At 41.3% G+C, this 21567-nt stretch overlaps 1 long non-coding RNA gene across 3 annotated transcripts in view; it reads right to left on the reverse strand.

Moving 5' to 3' along the window:
* Positions 1–1052: 1052 nt before the first annotated feature.
* LOC128051998 (uncharacterized) overlaps positions 1053–21567 on the reverse strand; it is a 57230-nt gene continuing 36715 nt past the window's right edge. The window contains exons 2-5 of one of the 3 annotated variants that reach the window (XR_008199800.1): positions 18318–18455; positions 16987–17029; positions 16395–16532; positions 1053–1557 (exon numbers count right to left, since the gene is read on the reverse strand). This is a non-coding gene — a long non-coding RNA (uncharacterized LOC128051998). The remainder of the gene's footprint in view (positions 1558–16394; positions 16533–16986; positions 17030–18317; positions 18456–21567) is intronic. The other 2 variants (XR_008199799.1, XR_008199798.1) reach the window with 2 other exon arrangements.

Here is a 21567-nt window from a genome sequence, read left to right on the forward strand (position 1 = left end):
TATTTTGTTTTTAATTATGTTTTTAATTAATTCAATTTTTAAAAGACGCCTCACCTTTTAGAACAACCCAGGAGGTGAGTCTTCAGTTTCTCGAGGTCTAGAAAAGTTCCTCCCCTTTATGAACAACCCAGCTTTCAACTCACAGAAACCTCAATTAATAATCATTTTGCTCTCAAGATGACTCTGGGGGACATTTACTCAGACAGTGTGACTGTCACCACAGTTGCTGGAACTGGAGTTATATCCACAGATAAACTTTTCTCACTTGTTTATTTTCCACGTGGGGTGTCTCATTTACAACAAATCTATTGTACATCCCCAGGCCCTAAATGTAGGCTGTGTTATGGATATCCTTTGAAACTTCTCTCTGATTTTCTCCAGGAAGGAGGGGAGGTAAAAGCTTGACTGAAAAGAAAAAAAAAATTTATAAGAAACAAAATAAAAACCATATTTTTAACAGAAGGATTTTTGAAAGCCTTGGAAAATGTTGTGTTCACTCACATAAGGCCCCACTGTTTTAAACATATTTTACTATAATTTTTCCTTCAAAATTCTGACATGCGAAGTTGAACAGGGCTCTTTCAGTGTACAACCCCGGGATATGGAGAAATAGAAAGAACAGTATTCCAACTAATGCATGCTCAGTGGGGATCATAATATCGCATAATTGCTTGAAATCCACAGGCTGATCCAATGTCATCTTCAGAAATATGCAAGTTTCCCTTTGTTTTCTGAACTAGAGATATTTTCTTGCTTTAGGGCTTAACCCTTCAGCTCCCACCCCTAATTACTGAAACATGATGAAAAGTGAACATAGAGCTGCCCTTTCAAAACCTACTCCAAATGTTCTGTAAGATTCTCCCAAATCTGCCAACTTTTCTTCTAACAGAAACGCACAATATGTGTTTAATTTTATCAGTGAACCTCAAGTGTTCCTTTTCACCCATTTCCTTTTTTACCTGTTTCTAAATACACACACACACACACTCACTCACTCACTTACACACACACAGTCCTAAAATTTCCACAAGAAACTCTGCAAGAACAAAGAGTTGCTATTTCGGAGCATGTAATGACATGTTTAAAAGTTCATCAACTTCCTCCTTAAAAGAAAAAAAAAACCTGGCAATGAGTCTAAAATAATAATTCAGAAAGATTTAGAGGAAAAAACCCTTAAGACCTCTTCTTCTATAACATTATGTAAATCATAAATATACCCCGGTCTGGAAGTGATTACAAGCTATGAGACAAAAGGTACTCCAGCAGACATTGCTGACAATAGGCTCTGTTCTCTCATCACTGTATAAGAGGATTTAGGAAGGTAGGTTCTCGTAAGGACTAATAAGAGTTTCATGTCATTAGGAAGAATTCCCAAGTGTATGTGTTCCAAATATTAACCCTAAGTCCTGGGCCATAACTGATTGATAAACTCAGTACAGAAGCGTGTCGTCTCATTCAAGGTGAAGGATTCTGGATGCTCCCAGCGTTCACTCACTCTTCTCCACTTCTGCCTTTTCTTCTCAGTTGTCATTGTCCCTGACCTTCCAAACAGGATCCCTGGAATGAAGAGGAGGAAGCACTATATAAACAGTTCATTCTAGAAGCGTGAGTCATTCCTACCTCAGCTCCCCCATTGCCTATCGAAGGAATACCCATTCAGATCTAAGCTTCTCAATTGCTTTTAGAAATCATTTCTTTGTTTTGTTTTTCCCCATACCTTTTCCCCGAGGACAAAAGTTTAACTTTTTCACTCTTCTTAAAGCATTGCAATACTCAGTTTGGATATTCAGTTAACAGAACATCAAGAATTGCATTTTGCTTGATCGTATAGCATTAGAAGCTAAGGCCCGCCAACTCAAAGGGACTCTGCAATGCCATTTTATAATTAAGCAGAGCACCCGCTGGACCGCATGTTCTAACAGATGTTTCCTGGCCCCAGGTACTAAGCCAGCACATAGTAAAACCGCCCAGAGCCTCCCCCTGAGCCAAGATGGGTCAGTGTCTGGAACGACTCCTGTCTAGTGTCTCTTACTGTAATTAGAGAATGAGGCTAGCTTTTGGTCATTAATTCCATTTGAAAAATAGCCATGGCTAAATTGAAAAAAGAAAGAACATCAGAGTACTTTTAAAATTGAAAAGCCCAATAAGAAAATGGAGATAATTTATTGGTGATTTGTTATTTCAAATAGTGTTTTAGACCTTATATAAACTCTGTACAATGATTTGCAAAATTCTTCAAGATGTTTTGCAAAATTTTCACTCCATTTATAAAATGGATAAAATTAGAGGTTCCTTATGCTTAGGCTGGAAAAGAGTTTGTAGATTGGTTAGTACCAGGAAATCAAACTCATATGCTGTAGCGGCCAGTTGGTAAATGAACAAGTCAATCAAGGGCAAGAAAAACCATTCTGCCTTTTAAAAAAAAAATCTAATTTTCTTTCATTTACTTGTTTTCAATAAGAGACATGGGTACAGAAATATATTATCAAAGAAAACAACAGATCAAGCAGAGCTTAAATTCAGGAGATGTGCTCCTGCAGTCACCAAAGTCCTTATACCGTATTCTGCATCTGGAGACTGCTCCCAGCCTCTCAGTCCACTCAGTGATGCCACCCTTGCCCTTGCCCTAGGAGCTCTTGAGCCTCCCCCTATAGTCAAGCAGCTAGGGAGAACAGGGCATCCCTGGGATGTTGTACCTAGCACAAAGGTAATCCATTCTGATGGGTGAGTCCCATGCCTTAGTAGTTAAATGTTTTTAATATCACTCTGAGTACAAGTGCATGGACAGACAGAAACCAATATTTTGCCTCTGTGTAGAGCAGACTAAAGGTCAGGAGAAAATGATGAAGTCATGGGGCCCCATGCCATGTTAAAGGGCTCAGGGGGTCCACCAGTACAAAATGAGTAGAAATCTGGGACCCCTGTGGCCAGATCTGATTTCTTGAGAGAAAATATAAACCTACATTCTTATATGGACTCTCCCAATTAAATGTCACCTCATTCAAACACTATAAGGGTTAAACAACACACTTCTGTGGTCCAAGTCTGGCCTAGGTGTTCCGCATTTGCAACCTAGAGTTTTAAGTGACTTGCCCAACCATCACTCAAGTGACTCTAGATATAGGCTAGAACTAAAACCTAGAGTCTCTGACTCCTTATCCAGTGAGGCCTGGCTTGCATTTCAATGATCCTATAAACCACTGAATAACTTTCAAGAGGGATTTATAGACTATATACCCTAAGAAGCAGGAACTTTGATATTTTTAGTATTATGGTTCTTTACACGAGCGTTTTCTCCTACAACAGAAAAGAAAAACTCATTTACAAAGTTGACATACAGAGGAGGAAAAGATAAAGGTTTCAGCGATTATAGGCAATCTATAACTTCAAGAAAAGGTTGGTCCTCTGGCAGGTTGGAAAGGACTGAGGAAAATTTGTTTTAAACAAAGAGATGGATGGAACTCTAAGAAAGATTTTAAAACATTTAAAACCTCCAGTGTTGAGGATGGCCCATAGCAGGGTAGGAAAGCCTTCAAGTCGAAAGAAAACTAATAGGAGTGATCTGGCTTTAATGGATTTCTATTTCATATGATCCTGAGGCCAGTCTGTCCTTGTCGTAGCTGTTCTTTACCTCTGCTATTAAGCAACCTTGTGCCTGGAGGGAGGTTAAGTATTCATCAAGTAGATTTGTTCATGGATGTGTGTGTGTTAGTCACTCAGTCATGTCTGACTCTTTCTGCCCCCATGGACTGTAGCCCACCAGGCTCCTCTGTCCATGGGATTATCCAGGCAAGAATAGTGGAGTGAGTTGTCATTTCCTTCTCCAGGGGATCTTCCCAGCAGAAGGATCGAACCCAGGTCTCCCATATTGCAGGCAGATTCTTGACCATCTAAGCCACCAGGGAATCCCTGGTGTTCATGGATTAACTGACGTATGTTGAGTATGTACCATGTCCAAGACCAAAATCTCAAATATCTGACTCATCTTCCTTTTACCACTTATGTTGTTATCATTATTTAGTTGCACAGTCTTGTCTGACTCTTTGGCAGCCCTGTGGATATAGCCTACCAGGCTCCTCTGTCCATGGCATTTCCCAGGCAAGAATATTGGAATGGGTTGCCATTTCCTTCTCCAAAGGATCTTCCCAACCCACGGATCAAACCTGTGTCTCTTGCACATTTCCTGCATTGCAGGTGAATTCTTTACTGGCTGAGCCACCAGGGAAGCCCAGTTACACTATTAATCATTTATTAAAACAAACAAACAATGTGGTCTTTTCCCTTAAACAGAAAAAAAATAAAACCTTAACTAGCCTTACGTTGGGATAAAGCTTACATCAATGAATTAAGCAGTCCTTGCCCTTAAGTTTCCATGGATCATTAATACATAAAGAACTAATTTTAACAAAAATGTTGGAAGCGTTTTGTTGAATGCAAAGGAAAATTAATTTTCCTTGAGTCAGCTGGGAGATGTGAAAAGAGCCTCACCCTGGATGTGATATTGGGTTGAGCCTTAAGGAATGAGCAGGAGTTTTCAAGGCCGAGAGGGAGAGGAAGGTCATTCTGGGCAGAGGAAGCAGTTGGAAGAAAGGCAGTCCCACGGTGTGTTCAGCATTTGCGGAAGAGCAAGTGGTTCAGGAGAGCTAAAGCCAAGGACACATGAGAAGAATGGCAGGAAAATCTGACTGGGCTCAGTTTTAACTAAAATAATTATACAGGAGTGAGTATAACCTCTTAAGCTGAAGGTGAGGGGCACTGCCCAAGATTTTAGAGGTGGAGAGTGTCCGATCTGTTCTAAGTTAGAGAAAGATCGTCGTGCCTTCAAAAGGCTGGTGAGTGAAAGTACTGAGAGTAAGAAAGCCAATTTGGAAGCTGTCCCAACTCTTCAGGCAAAAGATGGTGACATGCAGTCAGCCCTCTGTATCCAGAGATTATATTTGAAATATGAAATTCCATAAAGTTTCAAAATGCAAATCTTGAATTTGCCAGCAACAATTTACACAGCTTTACTTTGTATTTACAACTATTTACGTAACATTTACATTTTATTAGGTATAAGTAATCTAGAGACGATCTAAAGTATATGTGAGGATCTTTGTAGGTTATATGCAAATACTATGTCATTTTATATAAAGGTCTTGAGCATCCATGGAGCTTGGTATTCTGGCAGAGGCCAGGGGATGCAACCAATCCCCTACAGGTACGGAGGGACCTCTGTACTGAATTAGACAGTAGCAGCTGAGATGAAAAGGGAAAGCCAGATCTGAAAATACCTTTTTTGAGGTAGAAACAATAGAACTTGGTGACCAGTTGAGTAAGGAAAATAGGAGGGTTAAAGATTGAATCTAAAATCTAGAGTGCCTGGGTGGAAGAACATGTCATCTACCAAAACAAAAGGGAAAGCAGGGTTTCTGGAGGGTAAGCTTTGGAGAAGGAAGAGGGGCAGCTGGTAGATGAGCTCTGGCTTGGAGATGTTAAGGCTGAAGTGTCTTTTGTAGATTCTAGTAGGTGAAATGGGACTCAAGGGACTCAAGCAAAAAATACAAACCATGATCTTGACCCATGTAGAAATGCTTTGGAAATAACCTTTAAACGATATGAATGGAAACTATTGGGTTAGCTAAGAAGTTCGTTTGGGTTTTTCTGTAACATCTTATGGAAAAACCTGAATGAATTTTTTGGCCAGCCCAGCACATACTGAGAACCCTAAAGGATGACAATTAAATAATTTGAAAACTAGTAGTAAACAAAGGTACGAAGCAGCACTTTAATCAGCTTCCATGTCCTTTTTTATACAATAAAACTGGGAAATTATTAAAAGAGCACCAGCCTTGGAATTACGCAGACATAGGTCTGAATACTAATCATGCTATTTACTAGATGTTTGACTTTGGACAAGTTATTATGCAATCCCTGTTAGCAAGACACTTAGGTGTTTTGAGGCAGATGCTCTTCTATGGACTGGAAATACAAAGATAAATAAAGGCCCTCAGAAAACTTAAGTTTCCTTTTCTATAAAACAAGAAGATTATAAGGAGTACATTTCAAGCAGGCTTCCCAGGTGGTTCAATGGTAAAGAATCTGCCTGTCAAAGGAGGAGGAGGAAATGGCAACCCACTCCAGTTTTCTTGCCTGGGAAATCCCATAGACAGAGAAGCCTGGTGGGGCTACAAGTTCATGGAGTTGCTTAAGAGTCAGACACAACTTAGCAACTAAATCAACAATAGCAAAATATTCCAAGCACCCAGCACAGCCTAGAGAGTACTAAGACCTGTCACCTTACTATGTGCCAAGTACTTGCTATTCATCGGCTCATTTAATTCTTACATCAAAACTATGAGACAGACATTAATGTTGGTCCATTATACAGTTGGGAAAACTGAGCTTAGGTATGTCTTAGTTTCATAGGGAACATATTATGAGTCATCTGATTCCCAAAATGCTGCACTTCATCTTCTTTCCTTTGCCAAAACCAAATGAGTAGGTGTAGCCAAGAATCGGAAAAGGCAATGGCAACCCACTCCAGTACACTTGCCTGGAAAATCCCATGGACGGAGGAGCCTGGTAGGCTGCAGTCCATGGCGTCGCGAAGAGTCGGACACAACTGAGCGACTTCACTTTCACTTCTCACTTTCCTGCATTGGAGAAGGAACTGGCAACCCACTCCAGTGTTCTTGCCCGGAGAATCCCAAGGATGGGGGAGCCTGGTGGGCTGCCGTCCATGGGGTCGCACAGAGTCGGACACGACTAAAGCTACTTAGCAGCAGCAGCAGCAGCCAAGAATACCTTCTCTATCTCTCTCTCACGTGTGTTTGTGTGTTTGTGTGCACGTATGCACACTTAGCCATGTCCGACTCTTCATGACCCCATGTACTGTACCCCGCCAGGCTCCTCTATCCATGGGATTCTCCAGGCAAGAATTCTGGAGTGGATTGACATTTCCTTCTCCAAAAGGGTCTTCCCAACCCAGGGACCACACTCATATCTCTTGTCTCCTGCATTGGTAAAGAAACCACTGAGCCACCTGGGAAGCCCCACCTTCTCTCTCAGTTCCCTGAAAATATGAGTAAGTGAACTAGAAGTTATCATCCAAGGAAGTACCAATTAAGTTGAGATAAGTGTTTCATATTAACAGGAGGATAATTAAAATTCAAGCTAGTCAAGATAGTGCTGGTATGACTTTCTTTAAATGATGTTCAGAATAACTGAACTAAAGATGATTCCCTACAAATGCTCTTCATCAGTTTGTAGATGGCCAAGGTTACATAGTCACACATGGTGGTCCTGGCTGCTGCTACAATCTCTTTCCTACTGCAAATCATTTTTGGAAGTAAATGGAGAAAGAAATGTAGTGAGTCCATAATTTAATATTAAAAGTAGTTTGGAAGTAATTTTCACTGTTAAATAATGAAATACAACTCCTTAATAGTCATTCTGGAGTGAGAACCTTCATTCTACGACCTTTTAATGTCTTCCGCTTTGCTATCACTCTTAAATCTTCATTCTTATTACCATCACACTGGCTTGGTTTAGGCTTTCTTCATTCCCCTCCTGGATAGCATTCAACCCCTTGAGATCTCTCTGTGGAACATGCTATCACAATTGCGCCAAATCTTTATCCTGTTCAGTAGTTCCATTTCTTCTAAAAAGCCTACCCACATTCATGCATGAATACAGGTTGCTTACAACAGTTTGACCTTCATTCCCATTGCACAGAACATCTTAGGTTCCACAGGTAGCATGCTATTTCACACCTCTGGTCCTTGGCAGTTGGTAGCCTCTCTGTATGACATGCCTTACCCTAAGTTTATCTGATAAACTCCAACTCATCTTTAAACACACAGCTCAAGAGTCATCTCTTCTGAGAAACCCATCATTACCTTTCCATGTTCTAGTCTTTATATCCCATATGATTCTGTTTATTAAGAAATCTGTCACACTAAATGACTTATATTTGTTTACATGTTTATTTCTCCAAATAAATGCTAAGCTCTGGGAAGAATGTATATCATCCTCTACATTTTCGAATCTCCATACGGGAGAACCCCAGCGTATACAGTAGGGGCTCAGTAAATAGAACCAATTCCAGTTGTCATTATCATGGGCATCATTCTATGGTTAGTGGATGCCCACAAGAGTGTAACTTGGTAGGTGTTACATTCAGTGTTTAGAGAGGTTGACAGAAAGATAGCCAAACTCCTTGCTGTTTCTGATGAAAAGAAACGGGGGTCTCTCTAAAATAGGAAGGAAAGAAGAAAAGCTAGAGGAGCCTGAAATGTGTTCATTTTGTCACTTTCGGATGCCAGAGTTTGGGATTTTAGTGCAGGCCAAGCCACTTATCTTAGAAGGTTTTGACAAATTTTCTGGGAAAAAATAAAAGAAATGAATAAAACAAAAATCTGTGGTCAGAAGGTTACAGAAAGGAATGGCACACATTTCTGCTGGGGAATAGGAAGTGGTCTTGTCTCCCGCAGCAGGGCTGTCTAATAAATCTGGAGAGTTTTATTGACTTCATAGGCGCAAAAATAACCACCCGGAGAAGACATCGGGTTTCACTTATTTTTTTGGAAAGTAATTTTTCACAGACGCGAGGTTAAAAGAAAGTGGTTGCACGGGCTTCGGCTGTGGTGGTGTGTCTTCTGGTATGCATAATGCAACTGGATCTCAATTCTGGGATGATGCCCAGTTTCAGAGGTCTAAAAACCTCTGTTGAAAACCATGAGGACAGAGTGTTGCCAAAGTTTTATGTATGCAACTGTAGATCGGTTGTCTTAGTGCAAGGAGAGACTTTGATCAAGAGCGTCTGGAGGGAGGGTTTCATTAAATGCTGTTTTCAACCCTTAATTCTACAGCTTTTATGTCTGCTTGTTCCTAAGTCTAGCACAGACCCCAAATGGCCCTGACACAGAGAAGCCCCTCCCCAAACCCACGTCTGGCTCTCCCACAACAGCAGTGAGGGGCATGGAAGGCGTTCTTGGGTAGAAAAGATACACAGTTTGGAAGGTTTTGCTCCTTACTCCCTGGATTTCAGTCTTGTGTTGGACCATTCAAAGGGGAAAACATTCTCCCCCTCTAGCCTCATGTCTGTGATTCATTAGGAAACTTCCCCTACACAAAGACAAGCTTTCCTAAGAAAATGCTTGATAAGACTGTACATTTGTTGACTGAGTTCTTCCTTTTAAAAACATCTGGCCAAGAAGGGAAACTTCAGCCAAACTTAGAAGGTTTAAGTGTCCCTTTCTGAATTCGTTTCTATTGTCCTCACAGTCATGGAAGAGATGGCAACTTGGTAATATTTTTAACCAACCTTCATGATCATTTCTTATGGTGAACCTGCAGGGACCTTCTCCCACAAGGCAAGTAAAACCATTTTTTCCATACATTGGCATTTCTTCTATGAATCAATAGGAATGCAGATAGAGGAGATGTGATCTTAGCTGGTTGGTTCATGAGTGAAACCACCTGGTATGCGGGAGGCCAATCATTCTCAGCGCCTCCAGCAGTCTCCATGAAAGTGGACCGGGTCTTAGAGTAGGATCATTGGATTAGAACTTGGGAAATAAAATTTAACACTACTCCATCTGAAAGAGTGACCTTGTGTGAAAGACTAACAAATAAATGGGTGGTTTCAAACTATATGTTTTAGTAGCAGAATCCATTTTCAAAGGAAAATCATACATAATAAATTAGTAAACATTTATTGAGTCTTTGGGATGTGCAGGGCACTGGGCTGACGCAGGGATCAAACCCAAGTCTCCTGCATTGCGGGCAAATTCTTTACTGTCTAAGCCACCAGGGAAGCCTTTTACATGCATTGGTTCAGTTCAGTCATTCAGTCGTGTCCGACTCTTTGCGACCCCATGAATGCAGCACGCCAGGCCTCCCTGTCCATCACCAACTCCCGGAGTTCACTCAGACTCACGTCCATCGAGTCAGTGATGCCATCCAGCCATCTCATCCTCTGTCGTCCCCTTCTCCTCCTGCCCCCAATCCCTCCCAGCATCAGAGTCTTTTCCAATGAGTCAACTCTTTGCATGAGGTGGCCAAAGTACTGGAGCTTCAGCTTTAGCATCATTCCTTCCAAAGAATTCCCAGGGCTGATCTCCTTCAGAATGGACTGGTTGGATCTCCTTGCAGTCCAAGGGACTCTCAAGAGTCTTCTCCAACACCACAGTTCAAAAGCATCAATTCTTCGGCGCTCAGCCTTCTTCACAGTCCAACTCTCGCATCCATACAGGACCACATGCATAGTATTACTTAATTTGAAATTCACTACTCTCAGCGTTCTCTGCTCTCATGTCTATTTTATAGATGAGGAAAGGCAGGGATTGGCTTGCTCCAGATAACATGCTGTATAACCAACCATATGAAGCAGATCAAAGTGGGGCTCCTGTGGAATTAGGGTTAGAATACCACGAACCTTTAAGACCTTCCACCTTACTCCTCTGTCAACTTGTGTCTCCCGGAAGCAACATCAAGGCTTTGTAGAGCTAGAGTTTCAAAATCTGTTGACTGGATAAATCCTGAAGTTTCCTCCCAGTCTAGTGCCCAGTGGTCCTAATTCTGGACACATAAACCATAGTAATCCTCAAAATGAGCTCCTTTAGATTGGATGTTGGCAAATGGAGCTCTTCTTAAATGGGCTGACTCAGAGTCACTTATCACATACCTTTAAAGAATAGATTCTTCAAATGACTTTGCTCCACTAAACATTGGGGTGAATTCCAGGAATTGTGCAGAGGTAAGTATTCTGATACTATAAGATTAAATGTGCTGTTTACATTAAAACAGTTCTGCCCAAGTCAAGACCGCTCTTTATATTTCTTTCATGATTAAGTTATTAAGTATGATAGAACTAACATATTTGCTTATATATTCACTGTGAATCATCTCTAATCCAGCTAGGCACAAGGATCAGGTGTTAGAATTTTTGCTTCTCATCTTAGCTAGATGTCTGTCTGGGTATTGGCTCACTGAGAGCAGAGGGCTCATCAAGGAAAGGGGGAGACTTTTGATGTCTTTGTTAGCGGTTCACAAAGGGAGAAAACTCCACAGGCTGAATCTCTTAACTCCTAACTCACATCAGACATCCCTAAATTGCCTGATTTTAGTGTTGCTAAGGGGGGGGGGGGGGGGGGGGGGCAGGCTCCTCCTTACAGTGTAGTTTGGGGTGTAAATTGGTATAAAATTATTGGAGGGCAATTTGGCAATAGCTATTAAAAATGAAGTGCTCATACCCTTTGACCTGATAATAATTCACCCTCTGGGAATTCATCATAGTGAAATACTCCTACAACTGCTCCAAGATGTAAGTGTAAAATGATGTTTGCAAGAATCTGTGTTACAGGGAAAACTGGAAAGGGCCCAAATGTGCATTAACAGGCAATTGGTTAAGGAAAGTTTGGTTCAGCTGCACAATACAATACCATGGAGCCATTAAAAAGAAGATTAAAAGGAAGATCACTCTTTGCAGACTGGCAGGGAAATATGTCTAAGACATATTGCTAGGTGGAAAATAGCATGCTTCAAAGTTGAGAATATAATCCCAGTCTTATAAAATAATAAATAAAATGTTAATATATGCCTTGAAAAAAAATGTTAACTGGTTTTCTCAGCTGTGTGGGATTAGGAAAGATTTTCACTTTCTGTGCTATATATTACAATGTTTCAAGTTATTTATGGAGGTATATTATATACATGCTGTTACTTTTGTAATCAGAAAAAAAAGTAAATGTTTCTGTGGCTTGGTCTCTTGAGCCAAGAGAGCCTGTTGAGAAAGTGTGGAAGCCTAGTCCACATCCTTCAACTTGAACAGAAAACAAAACTTAGCTGATGTTGGAACAGTGATGCAGCTTAACCAAAAGGAGGACCACGCATGGAAAATCTTCTGGCCTTTAGAGTCTGTAAGCCATTGCAATAATTAGCCCACAGTGGAGGGTTATTTCACGAAGGAGTTAAAGAGAATAAGCTTAAATGGCAGTCGGATTTTGAACCACTGCTGTGGCTGAGAGGACAATTGAGGACCAGAGGCTCAAACCAAGAGGGCTCAGGGTCAATAGTGACTTGCCAGAGGTAAAGAATAGCCATAGAAGATGAAGATGACTTTGTGTTTAATTTTCACACTCATATCAAGTGAAGATTTGATGCTATTTGTAAGGACAGGGGAAGGGTCTACAGCTTATTGATTAAGGGGACTCAACAAAAAGAATGCAAAATTACAAATACAAAATTAAGTACAGGGCTTTGGAGCGGGGAGGGGGGGGTGCCTGAGAAAGAGGGGTTCCCTGGTGGCTCAGTTAGTAAAGAATCCACCCCCAATGCAGGTGACCCAGGTTCAAGACCCTGGATCAGGAAGATCTCCTAGAGGAGGAAATAACAATCCATTCCAGTATCCCTGCCTGGAAAATTTCATGGCCAGAGGAGCCTGGTGGGCTACAGTGCAGGAACTGGACACAACTTAGCGACTGAATCACCACCACCTGAGAAAGAGGGACCCTTAAGCTATTCTTCACCCGTTTCTCAGCAATTGGGTCTGCTCTGGCTTAGAGTTTTTAAACTAAGGTAACATGAAGAGTGATACATACTTCCTTTTCTTTAAGAATTATCCTACCAGAGAAGTATTTCCATTTCATACCTGGTGAAAGCCTAGAGGTGGCACCTGAGCCCTGGGAGACTGTGCTCCCAGGTTTTTGGTATATTTGCGTTTCTGGGGATGTATAAGCTCTGGAGAAGCTCTGTTTGTTGACTATGGCAGATACCCAGTTCTTGATGCTCATAAAACTGTGGCAGTCAGAGTTGGAAAAGTCCTATTAGGTCATCAATTTAGACTCGTGTCCAAGGCAGGATGATTCCCTATTGTAGTTGGCCCAAGCCTTCCTCCAGGCAGTTTGGAAATATCTCGAGGGCCTAACTTCTGAAGGCTGTTCCTCTCTTCTGATTCCTGGGAAAATGCTGAGGCATTTGATAGGGGCGGCAGGGGTGGGGTGGGGGGGCGGGCGGGAGGAAAGCATTTTAGAGCCACACAACTACTTAATTATATCCATTCACCTAGATTCCTATCGATGTTTTCCACAGGAAGAAAACAATTCCGTGTAAAGAAACTCTGGTATCTTTGGCATAAAGTTGCCATCAGGGAACAAATCACTGATTTTTTCTGGTTCCTTGTATTTCAACTTTGGTGGTGAGTTTCTTTTTAGCTTTAGGAAAAGAGCAAACTTGTTTGAATTCTCCATAGCCAGGGTTATCAAGAATGAGTAATATTTAATTATTTAGCAGCTTTCTAAACACTTATTTTGAGACTGTTTACTTCTGTTTTTGCTCAACTTGATGTGTTCCCAATTTTTATTTTAGGCTTCCAGGAGGCTATAAAAATGGGGAGTCTGAAAGCTACAGTTTTAATTTCCCCATGGTTCCTTGTAATTCTAAGTTAATAATGAACCTAATCACCTCCAAAATTTTGGTAGCTATTTTTTTTTAATGTATTTTATGGAAGTATAGTTGATTCACAACATTGTGTTAATTTCTGCTGTACAGCAAGGTGATTCAGATGACACACATACACCCACACATTCTTTGTCATATTCTTGTCCATTATGGTTTATCACAGAGTATTGAATATAGTTCTCGAGTACACAATAGGATCATGTTTATCCATTCTATAAATAGCAGTTTGTGTCTACTAACCCCCAAATCCCAATCCATCTCTCCCCATTAGTGGCTACATTTTTGTACAGAAGGAGAATTATCCTAGAAGAGTGGGCTTGAATTGTTATTGACTGATTAATGTATATGTCCTCAGTACAATCTCTTATTCCCTATGTGGTTGTTGGTTTTTGTGGGTTTTTTGACTTGAAAATACTCAAAGTCTCTTTTTGATAAGTAATGCTACTAGCAAATATAAAATACTCAGAATAATGTATTAGTTGGATACTTGCATTTGAAAGTTTATTGTCTTTTTAAATCAACACAAGCAGGCATTTGTTTATTGATGCTAGTGACATCAGTATTAGAACTTTTATCAACATGCAACATTCACCAACCTTTTTTTCTTAGAATTCCTAAAGATGGGCTCCCAGTTAATCAGCTATTAAAATACTATCTGTTAAAGCTGAGTTAAACTTAGCTGAGTTTAATTAAATTTTAAAAGTTGACTGGGAATTCATCCAAAATGCGCTCATCGAAAGACAAAGGTATTTGAAAGTAGAGGTAAGAGATAGGATTATGGGGGAAAATTAATTTTAAACCTCTTGAACTGGAAAAATGGTTTAGTGATAGAAAAGCTGAAGATAAAAAGATTTTACTTTATAAATAGTTCAGTACTGTATATCTGTCCCTAGGATTTTCTGTGGCACGCTCCTTTCAGAAATGTGCTTGCCCACATTAAAAAATTACTGAGGATGATACAAAGTGAAAATTGCTGAAATGTACAAAATTACCAAAGGTACAACATCATTTGGAAATAACTATATTTTCCCAACCTAAAAACTCCAAAAGATTTTTTTATGGTCTGTGAATATACTTAAATGTAATCTCATAAACAAGTTAAAGTATTTTAGCTGTGCATTAAACAAATTCTCTTTAGGAAGAATAATGAAATTACATGAATTTAGCACTGTCTGGAAAAATATGGACTACAAAATGGAAAGTTAATCCTGCTGGTAATCTCATTAATGTGGGTTACACTGAACTCCTTACAGGCAAATAAATTGTTAGCTCTTACATAGATGGATATCTGTCCTGAGTAAAATGTTTGAGACATGTTTGGCTCAGTAATTATCAGTGGAACAAATAAGCATGCTTTGTTGAGATAGATCTCAGATTGTTCACTGTTTGACATATAGTTATGTTTGATTTAAATAATAACTAATGAAATGACAGCAATTTTATGTATTTACAATCCTATCTGTGCTCTGAAAATTAACATGTCTATATTGGTCAAGCCAACTTATTAGAAAAGATTCTGATGCTGGGAAAGATTGAGGGCAGGAAGAGAAGGGGGCAACAGAGGATGAGATGGTTGGATGACATCATTGACTCAATGGACATGAGTTTGAGCAAACTCTGGGAGATAGTGAGGAACAGGGAAGCCTGGAATGTTGCAGTCCATGGGGTCACAAAGAATCAGACACAACCGAGTAACTGAACAACTGGTTAAGAACTTGGTTTAGAAAGAAAAGAAATTAATTTGTTCATAGAATTTTAAAAATTCAATAGTAGAATAGATTCAGCTTCTCAAATAACATTGTCTGGATTCTGACTCTCTTCTTTCTGTTTCTGCATCCCGATTTTACCACTTTCTATGCTGTTCTCCTTCTTTGGCAAATATTCTGGCAAAGACTGAACCACTTAGCAACCTTTAGTAGGAGTATATTTCTTTTACAATAGGAGCTGACCTCCCATTGTCTTAGCATGGGTTACACGCCCATCACTGAACCATATAATAGTGCTGCAGTGGTTTGATGGTACCTTAGCTTCCTGTGGCAGCCAAAAGAAATGACCACAAACTGGGTGGCTTAAAAAAGAGGAATTTACTTTCTCATTTTTGGAGGTCAGTAATCAGAGGTTAAAGCGTCTGCCTCCAATGCAGGAGACCTGGGTTCGAGACCTGGGTCGGGAAGACCCCCTAGAGAAGGAAAGAGTCGGACATGACTGAGGGACTTCACTTGCTTAATCCAAAATCACAGAGAAGGCAATGGCAACCTATTCCAGTACTCTTGCCTGGCAAATCCCATGGATAGAGGAGCCTGGTGGGCGGCAGTCCATGGGGTCTCAAAGAACCGGAAACAACTGAGCGACTTCACTTTCACTCTTCACTTTCATGCATTGGAGAAGGAAATGGCAACCCACTCCAGTGTTCTTGCCTGGAGAACCCCAGGGACGGGGGAGCCTGCCGTCTATGGGGTCGCACAGAGTTGGACACGACTGGAGCGACTTAGCAGCAGCAGCAGCAGCAGCAGTCCAAAACCAAGATGTCACCAGGTCTGCTCTCCCTTCAGAGATTCTAGCAGAGATTCTGTTTCTTATCTCTTCCAGCTTCTCGTAGCTCCAGGCTTCCTTGGCTTGTAGCAGCTTTACCCAGATCTCTGCTTCAGTGACCATTTTGCCTCCTCCCAGATCTGTGTATCTCCTCTGTGCTTTTGTGTTCATCTCCCTCCAAGTAAGAACACACGTGATTATATTTAGTGCCTTGTGGGATCATCTAGGATGATCTCATGTCAAGAACCTTAATTTCACCTGCAGAGTCCTACTCCAAATAAGATCATATTCACAACTTCCTGGGACTAAGATGTAGACATAACTGTTGCCGGGACACCATTCAACCCACTCTAGCTGGTAAATGTTTAACAATCTCCTTGACAAAAAAGGAAAAACCCTTATATACAGTATTTGCCTACCTCTGTGGTGTAAATATTGCCACCACGTCCACTTTCAAGCTGTCAACTGGAAGTCACTGAACTTGGAGTTGGGAAAAGATGCACAGTAGCAGAGTACTCTAGGACTTCCACCATCCAGACTCAATAGATGTAAAAAGCCTTAAGAGCATAGATAATAGAGTAATGAATTCAAATGATTAGAAAGTAGTGAGTTTTGAGGACCTATTCACTTTAAATATAACTTATTAATTATATATTCATATACTTTAATTTTCAACGGTGATGATGTTTAACAACTGGCTCACAAAATTCCTGAAAATTTACCAGTGGGTTCAGAAGAGCTGATGTGATTCAGCACCAATACCACTGGGTAGAATCTGCTGCCTGATCAGGTCGGAGTCGTAAAGCCTAAAACATAGGGTCAGCAACATGCAAACCACCCAGACTGCAAATGAGGTTGGTGGTTCCTTAAGAGAACGCTGGGGTGCTATTAGTTAAGAAAGAGAAAATAATACGGAAAAGACAAAAAAGACAAAGCCACTTCCCATCATTGTTTACAGAGATATTAGTGATTTCAGGCTTAGGAAAAAAAAAGTAGCAGTTTGAAACTTACAGGTATTGTGGCTACGTGTAGTTCTTCAAATCAGTCTCTCTACCTGAGATAAAAATCAGTTTTCACATTCTCTTTTCTTGGTTCATACAATCTGTTTTTAAGCCTAGACATATCTATCCCAAGGCTTCCCTGCTGGCTCAGATGGTAAAGAATCCACCTGCAATGCAGGAGACCTGGGTTCAATCCACGGGTTGGGAAGATCCCCTGGATTTTCTACCCACTCCAATATTCTTGTCTGGAGAATCCCATGGACAGAGAAGCCTGGTGGGCTACAGTCCATGGGGTGGCAAATAGTCAGACAAGACTGAGCAACTAACACTTTCATATCTATCCCAAGGCAATAAACTTCAGAAAAAGACATAACCAATGGTCTTTTTTAGAGTATCTTAAAAAAATTTTTTTAAACCTTTATTGAGATACAATTTATACATCATGCAATTTACCCATTTAAAGTGCAAAATTCACTGTTTTTTGGTATATTCTCAGAGTTGTTCAACCTTCACCACAATTAATTGTAGAACATTTCCATCACTCCCCCACCAGAAACTCTGAGCTACTCAACTATCATCTTCCAATGCCTGCACTCTGACCTATTCCCCTCGGTGACCACTAGTTATTTTCTTCTCTCTAGATTTGCCTAGTCTAAGAATTTCATACGAATAGAATCATATAATAATTGTTCCTTTGTGACTGGCTTTTTCAATTAACATAATGTTTTAAAGGCTCATCCATATTTTAATATGTGTCAATATTTCATTCCTTCTTATTGCCAAATGGTATTCCATTGTAAGGATAAACCACAAGTTGTTTAGCCATTCATTTAGTTGGTGGCTGTCTGAACTGTTTCTCCTTTTTGGCTATTATGAATAACGCTGCTGTGAACATTTGTGGACAAGTTTTCATGTGAACATAATTTTCATCTGTCTTAACCCAGTGGCCTTTTAAGTTAAAAATTTTTAGTGAGGTTTCTTCTATTCCACATGCTGAAGGGAACTACCATTTAGGAATGAAATCGGAAATGCCACATACCGAATTCCAGTTCTCTTAGACTTTGGGTCACTACCTCAACCCCTTAAGAATCCTGGGACTGGTTCAGTCCAGAGGAGGACTCTGCTCACCAACTCCAGGATGGAGGAGGGCGCTGTTTGTCAGAAGAATGTAGGAAGTGACTTTGGGCAAATCACCGAGTAGGTTTGATAGAATTTCCTCTCACACGCAAGGCCTGGCCTTGCCCACAGCAGGCTCATAATCATTAGTCCATCACAATGCCATTGGGCACTCTCCATAAGCCAAGTATAAAGAATAATAAAAATAAAATCTTAGTCTCTGACCTGGAAATAAGAGTCATGGGGTTTGGGACACTTGCAGAAAAGAGGGAAATTTTTAGCTTCTCTGATAGAGGCCAGTAGAGAGCTTCATTTTCTCCCATGAATGATGGGAGGAGTTGTTTCCGGCTCTGTCTTGCAGACCTGGGATGGAGGAAAAAAAAACAAAAAAAAACTCCATATTAATTTATACAGCAGCTTTCTTCCAAAAAATTCAGAGTGTCTCAAACAGTCTTTCACTCATTCCCCTGAGGGAGTTTGCATAAATGTGCATATGAAATTATTTCTTTTAAAATTTACACTCTCCAGTTAGCCAGTCCTGGGCAGAAATAGAACTGGAGAAGCAGACCTCCTGACTCAACATTCCACTATAATATTTTCAGTGAGCTTCTATAAATCAGTGCAGAGCCTTAAAAACAGGATCTCTCCATAATATGTCAGGACTCTGCTCCCTGATGACTGACATTCATTTTCCCAGGGGCAAAATTTTCCCTTCCGAATGAGACTCAACGGGCATGGCGCGCACCACGACCCTCAGGAACCTCATTCACTTACAGTCGAGGGCTTAGGCCCACCTTGAAACAGGCAGCCCAGATTCCCTCTCGAAGCTCAGCCCTCCTAACCCAGCTGGAAACCTCTCAAGAATCTTGAGACTGGCTCAGCCCAAAGGAGAAAGAGTCCTGCTCCCCAGCTGTGGGCAGAAAGCTGTGGTCCAGCCCACCCTCTCCTTCTGTCACTGTCCTGCCTCCATGTTGCTGGCCCAGGGAGCCGCACTGCCCTTCAGAGTCATGGGGGTCACAGTGGGGCATATACTCCGTTTGTTTCCCAGAGCCCAACTAGGTGCCTGGGAGCAAGGCTCTCGGAGAGCTTCCAGCATCAGGCATACACAGAGCCAGCCCAGCTCTCCACCCTAAACCAAACATTAATTCCTCCTGTTGGACCTCTTCTCAACATATTCTTATTTTGAGGTTCTGATCACCCAGCCCTGAAAAAAAAAAAGTTGTGTGGTTGTTATTGATGTTGTTAGAGTTACACTAGCTCATGTATTTAGACTCTCAGGGAATCACACCTGGGGAGTATCTATGCGCACTGTTCTTCCCACCCGCAGAAACCTCTGGGCTTCACAAATTCCTTCACAGGGACACTGGGGGAATGGGAAGTCATAATCCATTTAGCAACAAAAAGTTTAAACTTGTGTCCCATGCTGCATGCAGCCTCAGACATATTTTGTTTCAGCCCCTACACTCTTAATTAACCATGTTTAAATTTTATTTAAACTTCATGTTTGGACTGGTTCCATAGTTTGGGGGGTCTGGTGCAATGTGAAAATGCAAACCCCTTGTTCAACGTTGAATAATTTCACGTGACACCAAGCACCGAGGCCCTTCTGAGTACCAGTCTCATGGGACTACACAGATTGCTTGTCTGTGAAGCCATCAGCCCTGCTGCCAACATTTAAAGAGCAAAAGACTCTTAACCTCTCTCAAAAGCTAGAAAAATTTGGTGCGCTAGGTTTTCTTCCCCAAATGGAACACAAAATTGGCTGGTGCTGAGAAGCCGCTTGCATTACTTCGCTAGGGCTACTGTGACAAAGTTCACAGACTGAGTGACTTCAATGACAGTTTATCTTCTCACAATTCTCAGGGCTATGCAGCTGAGATCAAGGTGTCAGCAGGATGGCTCTTCTAAGGCCTCAATCTTGAGGTTCCCCCTCCCTATATCTTCACAGGGTCTTCCCTCTGTACTTGCCTGCGTCCTAATCTCCTCTGCTTATACAGACACCAGTCACCTTGGATGGGAGTCTACCCTACTGACCTTTTAATTGAATAATATTTTTAAAGGTTCTATCTCCAAATACAGTCAGATTCTGAGGTACTTGGAGTTAGAGCTTCAACATATAAAGTTGTGGAGGGAACCCAACACAGTTCATTCAGTCCAGTATACAGTTGTTCAGGCTTCCTTGGTGGCTCAGATGGTAAAGACTCCACCTACAATGCAGGAGATCCAGGTTCGATCCCTGGATTGAGAAGATCTCTGGAAGAGGGAATGCCTACCCTCTCCAGTATTCTAGAGAATCCCCTGGACAGAGGAGCCTGGGGGCTACAGTCCACAGGGTTGCAAAGAGTGGGACACAACTGAGTGACTAACACTTTCATTTTCACACTTGCACTTTAGGGAACTGAAGGCACAGTGCTCCAGGTCAAAGCACCAGCCCTGTGCTCAGCAGCCACCATCCACCGTGTTGTGTGGGCTCTGTTTTCATCCCATTTCCTCTCAGAGAGGCAGCCTCGCTCCTCCCGGGAAGCATATGGGCTAATTACACTATCAACCCTGACTACATACTCCCTGAAGCTCTGCCTACTAAGGTCGCTACTCAAGTGATCCTTGAAAGCACTATAATCAGTTTCTTAAACACAAAAACAAAAAATGTACCCATTCTGTCATGATAAGACTTCAAGTGCAGAGCAAAAAGAATTGCCCTGGGGGTACAACTGACTACTCAGAGACTTGATCTGCAGGTTTTAGGAGAGGAAACTCACAGCCACCACAAACCTCTTCCTGGGGCTGATCCCACTGAACATCACCTGACCATACAAGGGACGGCTCAACATGTCAGTGGAAACCCAACTCTACAGCTCCTTGGAGGCGGCACACTCCCAAACAGGCCTTTGTACCTATTTGCTGAAATGTTAGCCAGATTATAGCTGAAAATTCTGCTAATTCTGGGGAAGTTTTTGGTCTTGTGCCTGGAACTATTGAAACATACATTCACACCTACCACATGTAACACTTAGCAGCATAATTTCCAGCACAACACTTTCATACTTTATTTTTAAAAGAAACAGAGCAGAGACTAAAGACCTGCACTCACTCTGCGGCTTTTTGCAGGAGGCTCCACAAAAGGTGGAGAGGATGGTTTCTGCGATGAAGGGAGGGTTGTTTTGCATTTTTAAAGGGAAGGAGCCACACAAATCTTTGCTCAGAATCAGGGAACTCTGGATGCTGAAACCTAACATTTGCACCTGCACATAAATAGAAAATAATAATAATAATAGTAATGTGCAAGGCTCTGGCAAAAGAGTAATGATTATCTCATAAATCCCAGCAAAAGTATTTTAAAACATCTTACTGTAGCCCCTTTTGTGTTAAAACTGAAAAAGGGAGGTTCTTAAAATTTTAAAGACTCAGACCAGCTCTGCGCTTAAATGCCGATCTTTTCTCCCAGCCAGGGCGGTTCCCACCCCACTAGGTTACT

Source organism: Budorcas taxicolor, chromosome 8 (assembly GCF_023091745.1).
Source record: "Budorcas taxicolor isolate Tak-1 chromosome 8, Takin1.1, whole genome shotgun sequence".
Lineage (NCBI taxonomy): Eukaryota > Metazoa > Chordata > Mammalia > Artiodactyla > Bovidae > Budorcas > Budorcas taxicolor.